General features: G+C 49.7%; 1 protein-coding gene across 5 annotated transcripts in view; it reads left to right on the plus strand.

The window, feature by feature from the left end:
• Positions 1-20,044: 20,044 nt before the first annotated feature.
• The window catches only part of PLA2G6 (phospholipase A2 group VI), a 72,497-nt gene continuing 71,817 nt past the window's right edge, over positions 20,045-20,724 (plus strand). For 2 of the 5 annotated variants that reach the window (XM_025398072.1, XM_025398074.1), the window contains exon 1: positions 20,097-20,222. The gene's annotated coding sequence lies outside the window, so the exon portion shown is untranslated. Of the gene's footprint in view, positions 20,341-20,724 lie in introns of all 5 variants that reach the window. The other 3 variants (XM_025398069.1, XM_025398071.1, XM_025398070.1) reach the window with 2 other exon arrangements.

The following is a 20,724-nucleotide window of genomic DNA, read 5'->3' on the forward strand; positions in this document are numbered from 1 at the left end:
TTCTGTCCCCCAAACATACTGAGCTCATTCCTGCAACAGGCCTTTGGCACTGGCTGTCTCGCCTTCTGTTCACTTGCCTGGCTTTTTCTCATCTTTCACGTCAGCCCAGATGTCACTGCCTCAGAGAGACCTTTCCTGACCACCCTGGTTAAAGCAATCTTCACCTCTGAATTTTTATTTTTATTTATTATTATTGCTTTTTTTGAGACAGGGTCTCACCCTGTCACCCAGGCTGGAGTGCAGTGACACAACCTCCTTCTCCCGGACTCCAGCCATTCTCCCACCTCAGCCTCCCAAATAACTAGGAGGCTGAGGTGCACGCACCACCACGCCAGGTTCTTTTCTGTTTTTTTTTTTTTTTTTTTTTAGAGACAGGGTTTTGCCATGTTGCCCAGACTGGTCTCAAACTCCTGGACTTAGGCAATCCACCCACGTTGGGCTCCCAAAATGATGGGATTACAGGTGCAAGCCACCACACCTAGCCTTGAAATTTGTTCTTATATTACCTTAATACTTCTGTAGGGTGTTTCATCATTTATGTATGTGAGCGCTGGTTATTGTCTGTCTTCCCCAACCAGAATGTATGTTTTATGAAGGCAGGCCTTGTCTCTTTTTCTTTTTTTTTTTTTGAGACAGAGTCTCACTCTGTTGCCCAGGCTGGAGTGCAGTGGCATAATCTTGGCTTAGTGCAACCTCTGCCTCCTAGGTTCAAGCAATTCTCGTGTTTCAGCCCCCGATTAGCTGGACTACAGGTGCGTCACCATGCCTGGCCAGGCTGGTCTTGAACCCCTGACCTCAGGCCACCCACCTCGGCCTCCCAAAGTGCTGGGATTACAGATGTGAGCCACTGTGCCTGGCCAGGCTTATCTTGTTCACACTGCCTGCCCAGTGCCTGGAATAGTGCTTGTCACGTAGTAGGCCCACAGGAAATACATGTTGAAGGAATACATGACTGGAGGCTCAGAGAGGTGAAAGTGACTTTCTAAATTCACTTGGCTAGGAAGTACCAGCACTGGAATTGGAATCCAGGTCTGAATGATTCCTGGCCCAGATGTTTGAGGGTACATCGCAGGGGAAGAGGGCCACATAAACATGAGGGCTGTGTGCCGTGGTGGGAAGCCCCATCCAAAAGAGATGGCTTCAGAGGCCACATAGCGGGTGGGTGTTGCTGTTCATCCCCCGCTTTCCTTTGCTCATGATGTCCCCACTGCCTGAAATTCCATCGCTCCCACAGTCTCTCCTGTGAAGCCGACATCATGGTACTTCCTCCACTGTGGAGGGCATAGGACCTCTCCAAATGGGGAGGCCTCTGTGTGGCACCATGATCACCAGCAAGGATCCCCGCTTTTCTTGATGTAGCGAATTCTATTTCAGCGCCCTTGTCTTGCTTTCCTGCCTCTGTGCCTTGGTCCACCAGGCACTATGACTTCTTTCCCTTCCCTCCCACAGGCCGTGGGTTTGGTATGCAAATTGGCCCACTAGTTTCCCAGATGACCAAATGTTGAGGCAGCTCTGTCTAGCACTCAAAAAACCAATTGCTCACTCCTCTCCATGTGCATAGCTAAAAGAGCCACCTAGGTTAACTTTTGTAACCTTTGGGGTACAAAAGTTCTTAATTTTAGAAACTGCACAATGGGGTCTATTTTCTCTACTCCCCACCCCCTTTAAAAATAAAAACAAAACAAAACAGGATCTCGCCCTGTTGCCCAGGCTGGAGTGCAGTGGCATGATCATAGCTCACTGCAGCCTTGAACTTCTGGGCTCAAGCGATCCTCTCACCTCAGCCTCCCAAGTAGTTGGGTCTACGAGTGTGCATCACTGTGCCTGGATAATTTTTCTATTTTTTGCAGAGATGGGGATCTCCACCATATTGCACAGGTTGATCTTGAACTCTTGGCCTCAAGCCTTCCTTCTGCCTCAGCCTCCCAATCTACTCCCTTTTTTATTAGTTTCTCAGGAGCTGGGGCCACACCTGGAACACTGTAGGTGCTCAACTAGTGAGTGAATTCCCAGTGGACCTGAACAACACTTCTGGACACCATGCTGCCTATATCCTTTACTCCCATCCCCAGCCCGCCAGAACAAGGGATCAGTGCCTCACTATCCACCCTGCAGGGACTGCTTCCCATAGGCATAGCTCCCTTTCTGGTCAAGATCAAGGGCCATGGTGCAATGTCCTACTTAAAAGTGGGGGCTCAGGCCGGGCATGGTGGCTCACACCTGTAATCTCAGCACTTTGGGAGACTGAGGCAGGAGGATCATTGAGCCCAGGAGTTCGAGACCAGCCTGGGCAATATGGTGAAATCTTATCTCTATTTAAAAAAAAAAAAAAAAAAAGAGAAAGAAAAAAAAAGAAAGAAAATGACCATCAGGCAGCCACCATAGTAATCATGGGTTGCAGCAAGAATCACCAATGGATATGAAAGCTTGATGAGAAAGTATTTACATAGTTTCAGCTTATTTCCCCACAAGATGATAATTAATTATGGAAGGACAAATCATAAGTCGGCAGTGGAGAAATTTGGCAGACACAACCTTCGCTAAGTGATCAAAGTTAATATCACCAGTGAGGGGCAAATTGCCTTGGACTTCGCAGATGAGATAATAGTATCGTATCGATGCCCAACTTCCTGACTTCAGTGCTTGTCCTGTGGTCGTAGAAGAGAATGTGTCCTTGATTTTAGGAAATATACACTGGAGTATTTATTTATTTATTTATTTGAGACGGAGTCTTGCTGTCTCACCCAGGCTGGAATGCAATGGCACAACCTTGGCTCACTGCAACCTCCGCCTCCCAGGTTCAAGTGATTCTCCTGCCTCAGCCTCCTGAGTAGCTGGGATTACAGGCACCCACCATCATACCCGGCTAATTTGTGTATTTTTGTAGAGACGGGGTTTCACCATGTTGGCCAGGCTGGTCTCATCGTGATCCGCCCACCTCGGCCTCCTGAAGAGCTGGGATTACAGGTGTGAGCCACCGCGCCTGGCCCACTGGAGTATTTAGAGGTAAAGGGCCTCATGTTTGCAGTTTACTCTGACATGGTTCTGAAAATAATACATGTAGATAGATAGCGTTACGGGTAGAATTTCATAATATTAAAATGTATATTTTGAAGTCCTAATGCCTAAAAATCTCAGAGTGTGATTGTATTTGGAGACAAAGTTGTAAAAGGCGTAAGTAAATTAAAGTATTTACGGTAGGCCCTAATCCAACCTGACCGGTGTCCTTATAAGAAGAGAAAATGTGGCCAGGTGCAATAGCTCACGCCTGTAATCCCAGCACTTTGGGACGCCAAGGCAGGCAGATCACTTGAGGTCAGGAGTTTGAGACCAGCCTGGCCAACATGCAAAACCCTGTCTCCACACACACAAAAAAATTTAGTCGGGCGTTGTGGCACATGCCTATAATCCCAGCTACACAGGAGGCTGAGGCAGGAGAATGGCTCGAACCCGAGAGGCAGAGGTTGCAGTGAGCCGAGATCGCACTACTGCACTCCAGCCTGGGCGACAGAGCGGGGCTCTGTCTCAAAAAAAAAAAAAAAAAAAAAATTGTTTTTTGAAAGTAGGGACTCTCAAGTCAGCCTGTCGGGTTCAGATCCTGGCCCCACGCCTCACCAGCTGACCTCATCTCCACCATCTATAAACCGGGTTTACTAATAGTGCCTCCTTTTAGGCTGTGAAACAAGGTAATGTATTTGCACTTACAAGCCTCTGGCACAGCGCTTAGTATGTAATACAGGTCAATAATATCAGGTTAGAGACAGGAGTCCTCTAGAGCAGTGGTCCCCAGACCGCAGGCGGAGGATGGGCGCCGGTCTGTTCGTGGCCTGTTAGGAACCAGCGGGGTGAGTGAGCATTACAGCGTGAGCTCCGCCTCCTGTCGGATCAGCAGTGGCATTAGAGAGTCTCAGATAGGAGCGCGAACCCTGTTGTGAACTGCCCGTGTGAGGGATCCAGGTTGTGCGCTCCTTATGAGAATTTAACTACTGCCTGGTATGCCTGATGACCTGAGGTGGAACAGTTTCTTTTTCCTTTTTTTTTTTTTTTTTTTTGGAGAGTCTCGCCCTATCCCCCAGGCTGGAGTGCAGTGGCGCCATCTTGGCTCCCTGCAACCTCCGCCTCTTGGGGTCAACTGATTCTCAGGCCTCATCCTCCTCCGAGTAGCTGGGATTACAGGCACGCGCCACCAGGCCCGTCTAATTTTTGTATTTTTAGTAGAGTCGGGGTTTCCCCATGTTGACCAGGCTGGTCTCAAACTCCGTACCTCAGGTGATCCGCCCCCCTCAGCCTCCCAAAGTGCTGGGATTACAGGCGAGAGCCACGGCACCCGGCCACTGGAACAGTTTCATCCCGAAACCATCCCCTACCCACACTCCCCACTCTCCACCTCCACCCCCCATCCCCCATCTGTGGAAAAGTTGTCTTCTACGAAACGGTCCCTGGTGTCAAAAGCAGAGGTAATGGACAGAGTGATCAGTTCCCCGAATGCCCAGGGAGCACGCCCTGGGTACCGGGTGTGGCGCTCCTGTGTATCAGGTCGCCTTCAATCCTCTCCACATCTTAGCACTTAGGTGTTATCATGGCCACGTTGCAGATGAGGAAATCGAGACCGTGGCAGGTGAGGAACCTTGCCCAGTATTGCACAGTTAGTCCCTGGCAGAGAAGGACTTGAACTCAGGCTGGTCTGACTCGAGGGCTGTGCTTTCTCCTGCTGCCCCTGCCAGAATGACTTGCTGGGTTTTTTATGGAGAGAGTCGATATTTCACGTGGGCCACTTCAGAGTCTGACCATAATTAGAACACATGCCATTTCTGCACGTGGGCATCCCTGGCTGGGATCCTGGAGGACACTTGTGCCCTCCTCCCCCTCTTCTTCCTCTTCCTTTTCCTCTACTTTGTCAATCCTAAGGCAAACCAGGCAGGGCCTGGTGGAGGGAGTCTCTGACCAGGGCCACTGTCTGCAAATACAAGGGTCCTGAGTCTGGGCTGGAGATGTGATTGTTCAGCAGAGAAAAATGGTTTGAGTAAACCCAAACAACCGGGCCGGACACAGTGGCTCAAGCCTGTAATCCCAGCATGTTGGGAGGCCAAAGCAGATCACTTGAGGCCAGGAGTTCGAGACCAGCCTGGCCAACATGGTGAAACCCTCGTTTCTACTAAAAATACAATTAGCCCAGTGTGGTGGCAGGCGCCTGTTGCCCCAGCTACTCAGGAGGTTGAGGCAGGAGAGTCGCTTGAACCCAGGAGGCGGAGGTTGCAGCGAGCTGAGATCTTGCCACTGCACTCTAGACTGGGCAACAGAGCAAGACTGTTTCAAAAAAAAAAAAAAAATCCAAACAACCCCAGTACCTACTGTTATTATTTTTTTGTTTTGTTTTATTTTTGAGATGGAGTCTTGCTCTGTCGTCCAGGCTGGAGTGCAGTGGTGCGATCTCAGCTCACTGCAAGCTCCGCCTCCCGGGTTCCCGCCATTCTCCTGCCTCAGCCTCCCGAGTAGCTGGGACTACAGGTGTATTATTGTTTATGAATCACATTTATGTGCTTAAGAGCTGTCATCTCACAAAATTCTATGAAGTATCTGTACCACCCCCACTTTATAGATGAGGAAACTGAGGCTAAGTGGGCTGAAGCCATTTGCTAAGGGCCCTTCCCACCCACATGTGAGTATGAACCTTTCTCCACTTCACCAGCACTGGGAGTTTTCATTGTCTAAGCTCTGCTAATTTCCTAGGCAAATGACGTTATAGTATTTAAATTTGCATTTCTGTGAATAGGAATGAGCTTGAACACATTCCCATTTGCTTGTTAACCAGTTGGGTTTTTTCTTCTTTTGTTCGTGTGCTTTGCCTATTTTAGAGAATACATTTTTATGTTTGCAAACTGATATTTTAGGAAGCTGAAACAGTACTGCACATATTCCATTTTTCCCCAGCCCTCCATCATTTTCCCTCTAAAACCTCCCCCCTCCCCACCCCTAGCAGCTTCAATATACCTGGAGATGTGCCAGCCCTGGTCTGAGTCCTTTTGTGCCAAGTCTGCAAAACCATCACTGGGGCACTGCTGCTCCATCCACCTCACTCCTGCACGCCAGCTGCTCTGGCTTCTGGAGAGAATCCAGCATCGCGACCACAACCACCACCGCAACGACAGCTGCAGTCACGACAAGGTCATCTTCACCAGCCATAGCCAGATCCTCAGAGCTTCCAGGAATCCCTGGAGTACTCGCCTCTCTCCTTCATCCGCAGGCCTTCATCCTCATCTCCATTGAACCCACTCTCCTGCCACTTCCAGAGGAAGCAGAGGCCGTGTGATAGGCACTGCCTCCACCCTCTGCACCTGCCCTTCCCTCTCCCTCACTGTCCCCTCAGAGGCTGTCCTTTGTCTTGCCCCAAACCCACCTCTCCTCCTTCCAGAATCCCCATGCCCACACCCCAGTCTCTATCCCCTCCCTCTGAAGCAAATGGCTTCAGCCCTCCTAGCCTCGGTTTCCTTATCTATAAAGTGAGGGTGATACAGATACTTCATAGAATTTTGTGAGATGACAGCTCTTAGGCACATCAACGTGATTCACAAACAATAATAGCCGGGCGCGGTGGCTCACACCTGTAATCCCAGCACTTTGGGAGGCCGAGGTGGGTGGATCACAAGGTCAGGAGTTCAAGACCAGCCTGACCAACATGGTGAAACCCCGTCTCTACTAAAGATACAAAAATCAGCCTGGTGTGGTGGCATGCGCCTGTAATCCCAGCTACTAGGGAGGCTGAGGCAGGAGAATCATTTGAAACCTGGAGGCGGAGGTTGCGGTGAGCCAAGATCGCGCCATTGCATTCCAGCCTGGGTGACAGGGTGAGACTCCATCTCAAGACAAAACAAAACAAAACAAAACAAACAAAAACAATAATAACAGTGGGTACTGGGGTTGTCTGGATTTTTTTTTTTTTTTTTTTTGGAGACAGTCTCTTTCCGTTGCCCAGGCTGGAGTGCAGTGGCAAGATCTCAGCTCACTGCAACCTCTGCCTCCTGGGTTCAAGTGATTCTCCTGCCTCAGCCTCCCAAGTAGCTGGGGCTACAGACACCTGCCACCTCACTGGGGATGGGACTGAAATATCTCCAAGTGGCTGTCATCTTTAGCAGCCACCCCTGAACCCCACCCTCACCCTAACACCCGCTCTTGTTTTTTCTTCCCTTTATGGGCAAACCTCAAGTCATCCCCACTCACTGCCTCTGGATTCTCACTGCCCCTCATTCCCAATCCCTCACAGGCTGAGGGCTGCCCTCAAGAAACCTCTGAAGGGAATCTGGCCGGGATCCCAGTGACCTCTTTGTTACTAAATCCAGGTCCAATTTTAGCCCTAATCTGTCTTGACCTTTGACAGCATGCAATGGTGTTGCAATCTCCCTTCCTTTTAATTTTTCTCTTTTTTTGAAATGGAGTCTTGCTTTGTCATCAGGGTGGAGTGCAGTGGCACCATCTCGGCTCACTACAATCTCTGCATCCTGTGTTCAAGCGATTCTCCTGCCTCAGCCTCCTGAATAGCTGGAATTATAGGCGCCCACCACCACAACCAGATAATTTTTTTTTTTTTCAGACAGAGTCTTGCTCTGTTGCCCAGGGTGGAGTGCAGTGGCACGATCTTGGCAAGCTCAGCCTCCCGGGGTTCACGCCATTCTCCTGCCTCAGCCTCCTGAGTAGCTGGGACTACAGGTGCCCACCACCGGGCCCGGCTAATTTTTTTGTATTTTTAGTAGAGACAGGGTTTCACTGTGTTAGCCAGGATGGTCTCGATCTCCTGACCTCATAATCTGCCCGCCTCCGCCTCCCAAAGTGCTGGGATTACAGGCGTGAACCACTGCACCTGGCATTTTTGTATTTTTAGTAGAGACAGGGTTTTGCCATTTGGACAGGCTGGTCTCGAACTCCTGACCTCAGGTGATCCGCCCACCTCGGCCTCCCAAAGTGCTGGGATTACAGGCATGAGGCACTGTGCCAGGCCTATTTTCCCCCTCTTTTTGGAAATACTGTTTTCTCCTTGGTGTTTTTGTTTTTGTATTTGTTTTGAGACAGGGCCTCTCTCTGTTGTCCAGGCTGGAGTACAGTGGCACCATCATAGCTCACTGTAACCTTGAACTCCTGGGCTCAAGCCATCCTGCCGTCTCAGCCTCCCAAATAGCTGGGATTACAGGCATGCAGCCACGTGCCTACCTCCCCTTGCCTTCTAAAGCTTGGATTTCCCTCCTATCTTTTCAGTTTTCATCTCTGGCCCTCCATCTTGGCCTCTTAATTCTTAGCGAGGCTCAGAACTTTGGCCTTTGCCCTCTTTTCTTATTGCTGGGGAACCTTATCCCTGCCTCAAGATTTCAGGTGCCACCTGATGCTGAGGACTCCCAAATCTCTATTTTGGGCTCCCAGCTGTCTCTCATGGAACAGATCTGCTTAAGCAACTGCATGGATGACATGGATTTTCCCATGCCCTTCCCTGGCATGTCTAACTCCACATTGTCTCAGTGGGGCTCAGCATCACCCTCCCCACCTAATTTCTCCAAAAGGTTGATGATGCCATCTCCTCCCCAGTCATCCTGGAGAGAAACCAGGCCATCATGCTCACCTCACCCTCTCTCTCCCTCCCACAGTGAACAAGTCACCAGGCTTCAGTGAGCTCATCTCCTTAACTTCTCCCTACCCTCTCTCTTCCCTCAGCCATGGCCTCCGTTCAAGCCACAGCATCTGGCTCCAGGACAATTGCAGCAGCCTTCCGCCTGGTCTCCCTGCCTCCAGCCTCCATGCAGAGGAGAGAGAGAGCTTTCTAAAACCTAAACTTGGCCAGCCTACTGCTCTGCTCACAACCCTTCCACGGCTCCCCAGTGCTGTCAGGACAAAGTGTAAGCTCTTTCTGTAAGCCTCCTCAATCTGGCCTCTGCCTGCTTTCGCCACCTCCTCTCGGCTGCAGCCACAGTGAACTCTGTTCTCATGCCCATCTACTGCCTCGTGCTTTCAGTCTTGCCAGTACTTCTCCCTGGAACTCCCTCCCCGTCTTGTGCTTCAGTCCCCAGCTCAGATGTCACTTTGTTCAGCAGTCTTCCCAGATCATCCCCAGGCTGACTCAGGTTCCTGTGTTCAAGGTAGGAAACTTACCAGTGTATCCCTCATGATAGCACTTTCCTCTCTGAGTCGGTGCTCTGTGTCTTCATGGCTGTCTTCTCTTAAACCACATGCTTTTTGAGGACCAGGATTACATCTTTTCATTTTGTGTCTCCAGAGCTTAGCCCGGGCCATGCATATAGCAGAGCACGATCAATGTTTTTCTTTCTTCTTTTTTTTTTTTTTTTTTTGGAGACAGAGTCCTGCACTGTCACCCAGGCTGGAGTGCAGTGGCGTGATCTCAGCTCACAGCAATCTCTGCCTCCCGAGTTCATGCGACTCTCTTTTCTTTCTTTCTTTCTTTCTTTTTTTTGAGACAGAGTTTCGCTCTTGTTGCCCAGGCTGGAGTGCAGTGGCCTGATCTCAGCTCACTGCAAACTCCACCTCCTGGGTTCAAGCGATTCTCTTGCATCAGCCTCCCAGGTAGCTTGGATTACAGGCATGCGCCACCACGCCTGGCTATCACGCGACTCTCATGTCTCAGCCTCCCAAGTAGCTGGGATTACAGGTGTGCATCACCACGCCTGGCTAATTTTTTTTTTTTTTTTGTATTTTGTATTTTACTAGAGATGGGGTTTTACCCTGTCGGCTAGGCTGGCCGCGAACTCCTGGCCTCAATGATTTGCCCACCTCAGCTTCCCAAAGTACTGCGATTACAGGCGTGAGCCACTGTGCCCTGCCTAGGCCACGGTGCCTATGCTAGGAGCATGATGAATGTTAATGGGATGAAGGGAGGGATTGTCCTTGTTCCACTAGGCCTTGTCCTAGGCTCAAGCAAGAGGGTCAGGCTGTGGCGGGAAATGGAGGAAGGAAGAGGGTATCATTAGTTTCTTAGAACAGGGATCCCCAACCCCTGGGTCTGGGTCGATGGCGTATGAGGAACTGGGCTGCATGGCAGGAGGTGAGTGGCGGGCGGGTAAGCAAGTGAAGCTTCATCGATATTTACAGCCGCTGCCCATTGCTCGCTCACATTGCCACCTGAGCTTCACTTTCTGTCAGATCAGTGGCGGCATTAGATTCTCATAGGAGCTCAAACCCTATTGTGACTTCACATGCAAAGGATCTAGGTTTTGCATTCCTTATGAGAATTTGATGATCTGTCCAGACGCCTGATGATCTGTCACTGTTTCCCATCATCCCCAGATAGGACCATCTAGTTGCAGGAAAACCAGCTCAGGGCTCCCACTGATTCTGTGTTGTGATGAGTTGTATAATTATTTCATTATGTATTACAGTGTAATAATAATGGAAGTAAAGTGCACAATCAACGTAATGGACTTGAATCATTCCCAAACCATCCCCCAGCTCCGTGGAAAAATTGTCTTTCACAAAACCAGTTCCTGGTGCCAAAAAGGTTGGGGACCTCGATCCTACAAGGTCCTTTGGCTCCCTGACAGTGGGGACTGTGTTTATATCACTGATTGCCCTCATACCCTGCATAACGCTATGGCAGGGCAGCCAAACATGGATTGATTCTCTGGAGACCACTGCAATTCCCCTTTATTACCATTGCATCCCAGGGGCACAGTGATTCAGCCTACTCATGAATGTGTGATTTGCAGTAGAATTTCAGGAACCCCTGGGACATAAAAGAGGATCATCAGGGCTGGGCGTGGTGGCTCACACCTGTAATATCAGGACTTTGGGAGGCCAAGGCAGGAGGATTGCTTGAGCCCAGGAATTCAAGACCAGCTGGGACAACATAGCAAGACCCACCTCTACAAAAATTTTTTTAAAAATTAGCCAGGTGTGGTGCTGTTCTTCCGTGGTTCCAGCTACTTGAGAGGCTGAGGCGGGAGGATTGCTTGGGCCCAGGAAATCGAGGGTGCAGTGAGCCATGTTTGAGCCACTGCAATACAGCCTGGGTGACAGAGCGAGACTCTGTCTCAAAAAAAAAAAAAAAAAAGATAGGGGCTGGGCACAGTGGCTCACCCCTGTAATCCCAGCACTTTGGGAGGCTGAGGTAAGCAGATGGCTTGAGGTCAGGTGTTCGAGACCAGCCTTGCCAACATGGTGAAAACCCATCTTTACTAAAAATACAAAAATTAGTTGGGCATGGTGGCGGGCACCTGTAATTCCAGCTACTCGGGGAGGCTGAGGCAGGAGAATCATTTGATCCCAGGAGGCGGAGGTTTCAGTGAGCCAAGATCACGCCACTGTACTCCAGCCTCAGTGATGGAGCAAGACTCTATCTCAAAAATAAATAAATAAAAAGTATTTTGGGGTGATACACACATTCAGACCATAGAATATGTGATGATATGGAAAAATATATTTGCCTTTATATTCCAGTGCTTTTTCACAATAAACTATTATCTGTATATTTGAGACAAGCTTTTATTAAATTGTGAGCCCTGAGGACAAGAATAGAGATGTTTTAGTGTCCCCGCCATACTAAGAGTAAGGCCAGCCAGACGCAGTGGCTCACGCCTGTAATCCCAGCACTTCTTGGGAGGCTGAGGCAGGTAGGATTGAGACCATCCTGGCCAACACAGTGAAACCCCGTGTCTACTAAAAATACAAAAATTAGCCAGGTGTGGTGGCACGCACCTGTAGTCCCAGCTACTCTGGAGGCTGAGGCAGGAGAATCTCTTGAACCCGGGAGGAAGAGGTTGCAATGAACCGAGATTGTGCCACTGCACTCCAGCCTGGTGACAGAGCGAGGCTTTGAGTCAAAAAAAAAAAAAAAAAAAAAAAAAAAAAGAGTAAGGTCATGCACATAGCAGGTATTTCATAATTAATGGCTGATAAAACAGAAATGAGGATGAGAAGCACAAGAGAAGGGACAAAGGGATTAACAGCTTGCATACTCTGACCCTCAAGAACTCCACATTAGATGCCCCCATCCTGGGAGGCTTGGCACACACCCTGCATCTTTACCTGAAATACTCCTGCTCAGCCTCTCCAATCATCACCGTCCTTCACCATCCTTCACCATCCCTCACCATCCCCTACCATCCCCCACCATCCCTCTCCATCCCCCACCATCCCTCACCATCCCTCTCCATCCCTCACCATCCCTCTCCATCCCTCACCATCCCTCTCCATCCCTCACCATCCCTCCCCATCCCTCACCATCCCTTCCCATCCTTCTCCATCTCCCACCATCCCTCTTCATCCATCACCATCCCTCTCCATCCCTCTCCATCCCTCACCATCCCTCTCCATCCCTCTCCATCCCTCACCATCCCTCTCCATCCGTCACCATCCCTCTCCATCCGTCACCATCCCTCTCCATCCCTCTCCATCCCTCTCCATCCCTCTCTATCCCTCTCCATCCTTCTCCATCCTTCGCTACCCTTCAATATTCAGGTTTAAGCCAGCTTCCTTGTGAAGCTCCCTGGTTCCCTGTTCCTGAGAACCAGCTTCTTCTCAGCCCACAGTCTGTCCTGTGAGCTCCTGAGCTGGGCTGAGGTTCTCCCAGAGTAGGGAAATCCCGCCTTTCCTGACCAGGCCTGGCTTTTGCCCTTGGGATGGAAACACACATGGCTGCTGCCTCACAGCTCAGGTCACCTCCTGAGGAGTCCACTTCCCTCCTGTGGAGGGCACAAGCCCTGATGTCCCGCTCACCAAGTCAGAAGCCATGTAATTAGCATAATCATGCACAGCTGCCTTGTGGGCTCCGCACCCTCCCATCACCTCTCCCATGGCAGCAGCAGGATTTTTCCACATTGCTTCCTGGCCCCGACCTTCCAGGGCACCCACTGCTTGTGGGACAAGGTCTGCCTCCTTGGCCTGACACTCAAAACTCTTTCTTTTCTTTTTTTTTTTTCTTTTATATATATTTTTTGAGACGGAGTCTCGCTCTGTCGCCCAGGCTGGAGCGCAGTGGTGTGATGTCAGCTCATAGTAACCTCTGCCCCTGGGTTCAGGTGATTCTCGTGCCTCAGCTTCCCAAGTAGAGTAGCTGGGACTACAGGCATCTGCCACCACACCCAGCTAATTTTTTGTAGCTTTAGTAGATATGGGGGTTTCATCATGTTGTCCAGGCTGGTCTTGAACTCCTGACCTCAAGTGATCTGCCTGGTTTACCTCCCAAAGTGCTGGGATTACAGGCGTGAGCCACTGCACCAGCCCTTTTTTTCTTATTTTGAGACAGGGTCTCACTAAGTCACCCAGGCTGGAGTGCAGTAGTGCAATCATAGCTCACTACAACCTCCCTTCCCTTGGGAGGCTGGGGCTCAAGCAATCCTCCTGTCCCAGCCTTCTGAAGTAGCTGGGACTACAGGCATGCACCACCACGCCTGGCTAATTTTTAAAATTTTTGTAGAGATGAGAGTCTCGCTACGTTGCCCAGGCTGGGTTCGAACTCCTGGGCTCAAGCGAGCCATCCGCCTTGTGCTCCCAAAGTGCTGGGATTACGGGGAGACTCTTTCTAGATGGCCTCTGGGGACTGTCCTCCTGCTCACACACCAGGTTTCAGCAGTACTCAATCCCTTGCAGGTCCCCAAACAATCCACACAATCTCATGGTATTGACTTTTGCTCACACAGTTCCTTCCACCTAGAATGTTCTCTTTCCTAATCCAGCTGGCAAACTCCTATTTAATCTTTGACATCCAATTTAAGATCAGAGGTGGGTACATTTTTTTTCTGTAAAGGGCCAGAGAGAAAAATATTCCAGGCTTTGTGGGCCATGAGGTATCTGTCATGATTACTCAACTCTCCCACTGCAGAAAGCAGAAACGTGTGTAAACAAATGGTGTGGCTGTGTTCCAATAACACTTGTTTACAGAAACAGGTGGCAGGCAGGATAGTTTGCCCACTCCTGCTCAAGAATAATCTCAAAAGCTTCCCACAGGAAGGAGTTTAACAATGCCTTCTAGCAACGGCTTACGTATTTTATCGTAACGCAAACCTGGACTGTAATGAACCTATAGCTGTGATGATTACATGTGCTGCTGGGCAGACCATTATCTCTCAGCTGGATTTCTTTTTTCTTTCTTTTTCTTTTCTTTTCTTTTTTCTTTTTTTTTTTTTGAGATGAAGTCTCACTCTGTTGCCCAGGCTGGCAGGCTGGAGTGCAGTGGCACTATCTCAGCTCACTGCAGTCTCTGCCTCCCGGGTTCAAGCAATTCTCTGCCTCAGCCTCCCGAGTAGCTGGGATTACAGGCGCCTGCCACCATGCCTGGGTAATTTTTGTAGTTTTAGTAGAGATGGGGGCTTTCACCATCATGGCCAGGTTGGTCTTGAACTCCTGACCTTGTGATCTGCCTGTCTCGGCCTCCCAAAGTGCTGGGATTACAGGCATGAGCCACCCTGCCCGGCCATGGATTTCTACGATAGCCTTCTCACTGGTCCCCCAGCCTCTGCCTTCCCTTACACTCTATTCTCACTGAACAGACATAAGCTGTTAAAGTGTAAATTCATTCTGGTCACTCCTCTGCTCAAAAACCTCTCATGGTTCCCTATTGCCCTGAGATTGAAAGCCAAAGTCTTAAAATGGTTTCCAATGTCTTACAAGTTCTACTCCCAATATCCTTTTAACCTCAACGTTATTGCCTACTACACCCACACGGGCTCTCTGTACTCCAATACAAAGCTATGATAGCCTCCTTGCTTTTCCTCTTAAAACAAGCCAGGCGGGCTCCTGCCTCAGGGCCTTTGTTCTCGCTCCATCTGGAACACTCTTTTCCTGGTTGTCCACATAGCTCACTCCTTCGCCTCCATCAGGTCTTTATTTAATTATCTTCCTTCTAACATTTTTCCTGGCCAGTCTAGTTAAAACTGCAACGCTCCTGGGTCTCTCCTTCCTGTGTTTACTCCCCAGCACTCCTCACCCTCTAACTCACTACGTATTCCCCCAACTTTTTGTTTTGTTTTGTTTTGAGGCAGAGTCTCCTTCTGTCGCCCAGGCTGGAGTGCAGTGGCAAGATCTTGGCTCATTGCAACCTCCGCCTTCCGGGTTCAAGCTATTCTCCTGCCTCAGCCTCCCGCGTAGCTGGGATTACAGGTGCCAGCTGCCATGCCCAGCTAATTTTTATATTTTTAGTAGAGATGGGGTTTCACCATGTTGGCCAGGCTGGTCTTGAACTCCTGACCTCAAGTGATCCACCTGCCTCAGCCTCCCAAAGTGCTGAGATTATAGGCATGAGCCACCGTGCCCAGCCTCCTCCAACTTTTTAATTATAAAAATGTTCAGGCAGTCTGGGCATGGTGGCTCACGCCTGTAATCCCAGCACTCTGGGAGGCCGAGGTGGGCAGATCACGAGGTCAGAAGATCGAGACCATCCTGGCTAACACAATGAAATCCCGTCTCCACTAAAAAATACAAAAAATTAGCTGGGTGTGGTGGCGGGTGCCTGTAGTCCCAGCTACTCGGGAGGCTGAGGCAGGAGAATGACGTCAACCCGGGAGGCAGAGCTTGCAGTGAGCTGAGATTGCGCCACTGCACTCCAGCCTAGGCGACAGAGCAAGACTCTGTCTCAAAAAAAAAAAAAAAAAATGTTCAGGCCAAGCACGGTGATTCACGCCTGTAATCCCAGCACTTTGGGAGGCTGAGGCAGGCAGAATGCTTGAGGCTAAGTGTTCGAGACCAGCCTAGACAACATGGCGAAAACCAGACTCTACCAAAAAAAAAAAAAAAAAGTCATAGTGTCCTGAACCTGTAGTCCCAGCTACTCAGGACATTGAGATGGGAGGATCACTTGAGCCCAGGAGGCGGAGGTTGCAGTCAGCCAAGATCACCCCATTGCACTCCAGCTTGGGTGACAGAGCCAGACCCAGTCTCAAAAAAAAAAAGTTCACACAGATAATGGAGGGACTAGTGCAAGTGCAAAGGTATTCAAATACACAAGCACAGATCCCACAGTTAAGGTGCTTTGAATGTAACATGCTGACATGATGACACCTCACTCAAAGACATTAGCAAAACACACTCTCTGTTTCCTTCTCTATCTAGTTCATTCTGTGTCTTTCCCCACCAGGATGTGAGCAGCACAAAGGCAGGGATTTTTGTCTATTTTGTTCAGTGCAGTTTCCTCAGCACCAAGAACATTGCCTGGCACATAATGAGTGCGCCTAGAGTTTGCAGAGAGAAAAGACAAGATAGGTGCTGATGCTGGTTCTGCCTCTCATCGACACCGGCCACTGGCACTGCCTCTCATTGGCAACTCTGGGGATAATTTGCCCTTGTGGAACCTCATTCTCTTCAACTACAAAGTGGGGATGACAGTACTACATCACAGGGCTGTTGCAAGGATCAAAAAGTAAGAGGTCGGCTGTGGGCGGTGGCTCACACCTGTAATCCCAGCACTTTGGGAGGCCGAGGCAGGTGGATCCCCTGAGGTCAGGAGTTTGAGACCAGCCTGGCCAACATGATGAAACTCCGTCTTTACTAGAAATACAAAAATCAGCCAGGCGTGGGGGCGCACGCCTGTAATTCCAGCTACTTGGGAGGCTGAAGCAGGAGAATTGGTTAGAACCCGAGAGGTGGAGGTTGCAGTGAACCGAGATCACGCCACTGCGCTCCAGCCTGGGGGACAGAGCGAGACTGTTTAAAAAAAAAAAAAAAAGTAAAAGGTGTAACATTGCATCCTTAGCATGTTAGTTAGATTTCCATGTAGCTCCTTGAAGGAAGGGACTAGTCTAGTCTGACCCTCTGTGCTCTGGGCTTAGAGGGCAGACACCCTCCCTGATGCATGGGAGGAGCCTAGCGCAGCACCTCAGGAGAAGTTACTTTGACTTTAACTGCTAGCAGCTCCATTCGCTAGCTCTACAGAACCCACTCCCTCGTGCTTACTTGCCTCATCCCTTTACTTGCTCATTCAGTGCTATCTAATAATTCCCTCCATTCCATCTTTTGATTTATCTACTCATTAAATAGTTTCCACCAGAAATACCTAGGGAAGGGATACTTAACTTCATCAGGTACTGAGATTCTATTTTGTGAATGTCTTCTGTGAATGATCTTTGTTTCCAACAATTGATCCAGCCTCCCTTGGCCTTTTCTGAATTTTATTATTTATTTATTTATTTATTTATTTATTTATTTATTTATTGAGACGGGGTCTTGCTCCGTCGCCCAGGCTGGAGTGCAGTGGCGCGATCTCAGCTCACTGCAACCTCCGCCTCCTGGGTTCAAGTAATTCTCCTGCCTCAGCCTCCTAAGTGGCTGGGATTACAGGCGCATGCCACCGTGCCTGGCTAATTTTTTGTATTTTTAGTAGAGGCAGGGTTTCACCATGTTAGCCAGGATGGTCTTGATCTCCTGACCCCGTGATCCACGTGTCTCGGCCTCCCAAAGTGTTGGGATTACAGGTGTAAGTCACCGCGCCTGGTCTATTTATTTTTTGAGACGGAGTGTCACTCTGTCACCCAGGCTGGAGTGCAGTGGTGTGATCTTGGTTCACTGCAATCTCCACCTCCTGGATTCAAGCGATTCTCCTGCCTCAGCCTCTCCAGTAGCTGGAATTACAGGTGGCTGCCACCACGCCCGGCTAATTTTTTTGTATTTTTTGTAGAGAGGGGGTTTCACCATGTTGGTCAGGATGGTCTCGAACTCCTGACCTCAGGTAATCCATCCGCCTCAGCCTCCCAAAGTGTTGGGATTATAGGCATGAGCCACCGCGCCCGGCCCTTTTCTGCATTTCAGATTCACCTGTGTGTCTGCATTTCCAAATGTGCTTTGCAAAATCCTGAATGCAAAGGTGGGTGTTTGTTGAAGAATGGGACACCGCATGTTGCCCCTGTGGTTTTTCTCAGGAAAGATTGCTTGGCAGTGGGTGGAATGCATGGCCTTTTTTGCAAGCTCCTTGATAACCATCACTCTAACTTTGCTTGTTTGGGGTGTGGAGGGCAAGATATTTTCATTGAGAATTCTGAGTCTTTATCCTTTTCTCTCCACTTCAAGCTGAAACTCTTTATTCTTTTCTTTTTTTTTTTTAGACATGGTCTCGCTCTGTCGCCCAGGCTGAAGTGCAAGCGATCTTGGCTCACTACATCCTCGACCCCCCGGCCTCCCCTGCACACTAGCTGGGAACAGAGCCAGGCACCACCACACCTGGATAATTTTTGTATTTTTTGTAAAGACGAGGTTTCTCCATGTTGCACAAGCTGGTCTTGAACTCTTGAGCTCAAGTGATCCACTCACCTTGGCCTCCCAAAGTGTTGGGATTACAGGCGTGAGCCACTGTGCGCAGTCAAGCTGAAACTCTTAAGCAAATTTTAAATCTTACTTTAAGTAACACTTTCCTCACCTGTAAAATGGGGACAGGAGGAGATGATGGAAGTGAAGTCACTTTGTAACTGGTGAAGCTCTGTACAGATATTAGTTAAGATGGTTAATTTCATTAACCTGTGAAGATTCTTAACTAAATCTTGAGCAATTTGCATTGGCTGCCCTACCTAGGCACTAATATCTTTAGATGGACTGAGGAGGAAACACACTTTTATTTTGTTTTGGAGACAGGCTGGAGTACAGTGGTGCGATCTTGGCTCACTGCAACTTCTTCCTCCCGGGTTCAAGCGATTCTCCTGCCTCAGCCTCCGGAGCAGCTGGGATTACAGACTATGGCCAGCACACCCAGCTAATTATGGGGTTTCACCATGTTGGTTAGGCTGGTCTCAAACTCCTGACCTCAAGTGATCCGCCCGCCTCAGCCTCCTAAACTGCTGGGATTATAGGTGTGATCCACCGCACCTGGCCTACACACTTCTTTTCACAAGAATAATACCAGCAACTATACTTCCCACGTAAATGGAGAGCAGTCTTGCAGATTCCTCTAGACCTAGGGTTGGGTGATTATTAGGGAAAGAAAAGGTCCAGCCAAACCGGTGGGCTGAAGAGAGGAGACATGACCTGCTCAGTCCGAAGCAGATGTGTGACTGAAGTCTAGTCTCCTGGCTTCTCTGCAACATACCTCATTATCGGCATTATTAACCCTAACAACTGCTATTTATTGAAATCCCACTATGTGCACGAATGGGGACTAATTCACTTCTAGATGTCACAACAACCTTGTATTACTGTGCCCACTTCTTGGATGATGGGTCTGAGGTTCACAGAGATCATTTGTCCAAGTTCCTACTGAAAGTGCTAAGGTATTTCCTGAGACTGGCTCAGGGCGTGTTACCAGACAACAATGCATACATTTTTACCACGATACTTAGCTTAGTATGTTTTACTTACGTTAAAAATTTAGGAGCCGGGGGTGGTGGTTCACGCCTGTAATCCCAGCACTTTGGGAGAATGAGGTGGGCGGATCACTTGAGATCAGGAGTTCGAGACCAGCCTGGGCAACATGGTGAAACCCCTTCTCTACTAAAAATACAAAAAATTAGCTGGGCATAGTGACGGGCGCCTGTAATCCCAGCTACGCGGGAGGCTGAGGCAGGAGAACTGCTTGAATCCGGGAGGCTGAGGTTGCAGTGAGCCGAGATCGTGCCACTGCAGTCCAACCTGGAAGACACAGCGAGACTCTGTCTCAAAAAAAAAAAAAAAAAGACATATGTGGTAATTCCCCTAGGGAGTTTGGCCTTAGTTGTGAAAAATAAAAAAGCCATGCTCAATTTTTGTTCTATCGGAAAAAAAAGTATTGGCCGTTTAGCTGAAATTCAAATGTACCTGAACATCCCATATTTTTTATATGCTACATCTGCCAACCCTGGCTTGAGGCTACCTGGCAAAAATCAAAACAGGTTCCTCCTTGTTATGCCCTATGCCTCTGTTGCCTTTATTTTTATCTTTACGAGCAATCATTAACAGTAACTTCAGACTCCAGGCTCTGGCCGCTTTAGGAGGCGGAGAGCGGACTAGGGTGAGACTCCTGGCCCTCATCAACTTGACTGCCAAGGGGCCGTCACGTGTACCTTCCGCCCCGCACAGACATGGCCGCGTCTCGCCGCCGAGGATTGGCTCCCGCCGAAAGCTCGTCCTCCCTCGGCTAAGGGAGCCGCTTCCATTGGGCAGTTAAAAAAAAGGCGGACCCCCGCCTCCCGCCGTCCTCGGGCGTGGGGGCGGAGCCTAGAGGAGGCCTGGGGCAGGGCCACCAGTGATTGGTGGAGAGCGGTGGTCAGGCCATCACGTGGCCCGAGGCCGGTTTGTTTGCGGAAGTGGGAGGAAGTAGAAGTGCTGAGTAAGCCGAGGTGAGTGACCTCGCAGGTGGGCGGGGCCTGGGGTACCTTCCCTAACTTCCTCCGCGCCACGGACTGCTACATCTCCGCCGGACCCCCTGTGGATCTTCCTCGTGTCTCCGATTCTGAGGCATGTCCTACATTGACCCTTATGTGACTCCCTGAGTGCCCCCACCTTCCATCTTTTCATCCCCCAGCGTCCCCAACTCCCATCCCGAGACCGCCCGTGTCTCATCTCGAACTTGTGGACTCCAGGGACCCCAGCTTCGACCCTGAGTTCCTCCCCTGTACTCCAGTCTCCTCCGTGTGTCTCCCTCGATATTCCTAACTTCCCGAGTCATTCCATCTCTCCTCTTTCCCCGACTCTCAGTGCCTCTTTAGGCCCCATTGGCCGTCCTCATTTTCCTTTCTGTGCTCCTCGAAGTGCTCCCCACTTCACTTGATTCCCCGCTTCACCTCGGTCTCCACCTTTCGTGGTGCATCTACCCATTTCTCACTCCCTGCTTCTCCTGCC

Source organism: Theropithecus gelada, chromosome 10 (assembly GCF_003255815.1).
Source record: "Theropithecus gelada isolate Dixy chromosome 10, Tgel_1.0, whole genome shotgun sequence".
Classification (NCBI taxonomy): Eukaryota; Metazoa; Chordata; class Mammalia; order Primates; family Cercopithecidae; genus Theropithecus; species Theropithecus gelada.